Source organism: Palaemon carinicauda, chromosome 3 (genome assembly GCF_036898095.1).
Source record: "Palaemon carinicauda isolate YSFRI2023 chromosome 3, ASM3689809v2, whole genome shotgun sequence".
Classification (NCBI taxonomy): domain Eukaryota; kingdom Metazoa; phylum Arthropoda; class Malacostraca; order Decapoda; family Palaemonidae; genus Palaemon; species Palaemon carinicauda.
In genome coordinates this window covers 33,500,584-33,504,097 of record NC_090727.1, presented here as the reverse complement: position 1 = coordinate 33,504,097, position 3,514 = coordinate 33,500,584, and positions in this window count along the sequence as shown.

The following is a 3,514-nucleotide window of genomic DNA, read 5'->3' as shown; positions in this document are numbered from 1 at the left end:
AAGATATAGTAGCAGTTCATGAACTGTTGGAGGAGACTGAAGAAGACTTTGTAGCAAAGCAAGGACCAGTCTACTACAAACTGAAAGATTGAAACAGATAGGGAATCAGAGACTGAGATTTGACAAATTGCAGCAAAGTAGAATTTGATTAAGTTAAAGATGATGGCAGAAGAGAAAGTAGTAGCACAACATGCGAGGGAAATGGAAGCATGAATGAGAAGAAGGAAAAAGAGAAGAAGCCAGAGAAGTAGGAAGACATGGGATGAAAATAGAAGAAAAGGAGAAAAAATACGAAAAAGAGACAGATAACGAAAAGAAAAAGAGAGGGAAGAGACAAGAGAATTTGCATGACACACAAGAGAATTGGAACTGTTGAATGCCAGTGCAAAGTCTACAATGCAGACAGAGGGGAAACCTATTAAGCACTATACCGTGTTTACTGTGATGAACACCCAGAGGTTAATTTCAAAGCTCAAAGAAGAGGCTCCTGACAAATTCTTTGACCATTTTGAAACAGTCGTATCGACGATGCAATGGCCCAAAGATAAATGGTCTGAGTTATTGTAAAGTGTACTCTTTTGGAAAGGTCGCAGTCCTTATCTATCCTTATCTCAGGACCAGAGGAAGGAGTATCAAGAAGTGAAGAGGAACATACTTTAAGTGCATCATATGACCTCTGAATATTATGATGAAAGGTCCTGAAGTTTGAGGAATGACGAGAAAATTACTTTCCTTAATTACGCTTATAAGACACGACAATGTTTTAAGAGATGGACAGAGGCTGCTAACGTGAAGTAGATGGCTGATTTAGAAGAATTGATAGTACTGGAACAATATCTATGGGGATTTCCCAAACCTATTAAAAGGTACTTGAGAGAGAGAGTTGAGGAAACTTGATCAAGCTGCTTCGCTGAGCGAAGATTATAATACTATCAGTCGTAGACCCTCCTAAGAAATGAAGTTTCAACAGTTCTTCCGACAAAGTGTTAATTATTCCCTGAACCATGGAAACCATTTCAGTAATAAATATGTGAAAAAGTTCAAAATTAATAACGGAAGTAGCATTGGTACTATCCTTTTGCAGAATGTGATAGTACCACAGCAACAATTGTCGTATCGTCCTCCTCCAAGTATTGTTAAAGACTTGCAGAAGGTTGATATTGTCTGCTGTAAGTGTGACAAGAGAGGACAGGGAGAAGACGAAAATAAACCCCGCTACATTTGCACGATGAAAAGGACAAACCCAAAGAGCGTGGATACCTTTAAACCATATATTTATGAAGGTATGTTAGCAGCAATAGACTGGGGTGAGTGAACCCCGGTCCAATATTGCGCGACACGACTTGCAACCATAGTAAGGTGAGACAAGGAGTACAGACGTTGGTGGTGCAGTCTCTCACAGGACACTCGGTTATTTTGAAGGGAATAGGAAAATAAGAAGTTACCCTTTTTTGCCATTTGAAACTGTCATGTGAGTTGGTGACAGGTAATTTTGATTTTGCGGTAAAGGATTATAGTTGCCAAAGGAAACCCAGGTTTTGTTTCCTTTTGTGTGAGGAAGAGTTCGAGAGGACAATACTTGGTAGTTTTGACACCTTTGCTCATTCCCCCACGCATCCCAGTCGTTCGGGAAGTTTCTGGAAGTAGCTAAGTTTTATATTTAAAGGCAACCTCAGGGTTAGATATATAAATAGATATTCCTAGCCTTAAGACAGCCATCATCCCCTCTCTCGCTCTCGCGCGCAGCTCAGTGTATTATTTTAAAAGTGTTCAGTGAAAATTCAATGTTTTGGTTTCACTAGTATTTATAATCATAGTGAGTACTTATAAAAATTCTCAGAGAATTTTTGTAAACGGGCCTATAGAAAGGTTAGGTATTTATACTGTGGACTGGTTATATATTTTTCGTTAGGTGTCACACTTAAATATTGTATTCAGATTTAACGTTAAGTGAAACAGGTGACTATAATTTTCATAAGTGTTATTCCTCTTTCTTAGTCAAAGGTATATTCAGATTTAACATTTTCAAGTCAAAAAAATATAAAATTTTCAGATAGTGACATTTTAGTCCTAATCTTATTTCGACTGATTTATTTGATTATTGTGAATTCTTTCGAAGTCTTGTAATTTACATACAACAAATATATTTTTGTAAAGATTGTATTAATACTTTCACCATTGTTTGTAATTGTAATCCTCACATCCTATTATGAACTGAAGTTAGACCTATCTGAATATTCATAATAATAATTACCCAATTTTCTTTTAAGTGTACTTAAGATATCTTTGGATATTCAGAAATTTATATATTGCTTCCTGGGAATTATTTAACTATTTCGGAGGTTATGTAATTATATTTTATAATGTAGCACTTTTAATGTAAATTCAAACAAGTGAGTTTCGAATTCGAGAGGTTGATCAACTTGTCAGTCGTGATATATAGAATATTATAGATTTGGTTTTCAGTCACTACTCATAGTATAACGTATATTTTGGTTCCCAGACCAGGGAGCCATAATCATACAATCTATTTTTGGTGCCCAGACCTCGGTGCCATCACCGTATAATATATATATATATATATATGTATATGTATACACACACACATATATATATATATATATATATATGTATATATATATATGTATATGTATATATATATATATATATATATATCAGTATTTGTATATATATATATATATATATACTGTATATTATTGTTATCATTATTATTGTTATTATTACTTGCTAAGCTACAACCCTAGTTGGAAAAGCAGGATGTTATAAGCCCAGGGGCTCCAACAGGGAAAGTAGCTCAGTGAAGAAAGGACACCAAAAAAAAAAAGTAAAATATTTTAAGAAGAGCAACAACACTAAAATAAATATCTCCTATATAAACTATAAAATACTTTAACAAACCAAGAGGAAAAGAAATAACATAGAATAGTGTGGCCAAGTGTACAATCAAGCAAGAGAACTCTAACCAAAAAGACAGTGGAATACCATGGTACAGAGTCTATGGCACTACCCATGATTAGAAAGCAATGGTATGATATTGGAGTGGTCTTCTCCTTGAAGAGATTCTTACCATAGCAAAAGATTCTCTTCTAACCTTAAAAAGAGAAAAGTTTCCACTGAACTATTACAGTGAAGTAAGAAGAATTGTTTGGTAATATAAGTGTTCTCCGGTGTATGAAGACAGAGGAAAATGTTTAAAGAATAGGCCAGACTACTGAGTGTGCGTGTGTGTAGGCAAACGGAAAATGAACCGTAACCAGAGATAAGGATCCAATGTAGTACTCTCTGGCCAATCAAAAAAACCCATAACTCTCTAGTGGTAGTATCTCAACTGGTGGCTAGTGCCCTGTTCAACATAAAAAATTATAATTAAAGATAATCTAAATAGAATAGTGTGCCCGAGTGTACCCTCAAGCAAGAGAACTGTAACCTAAAAGGGAGGTTGAAGTGCACTGTTTTTTTATTTGCTCGATTTCTTTTGATATATATATATTTA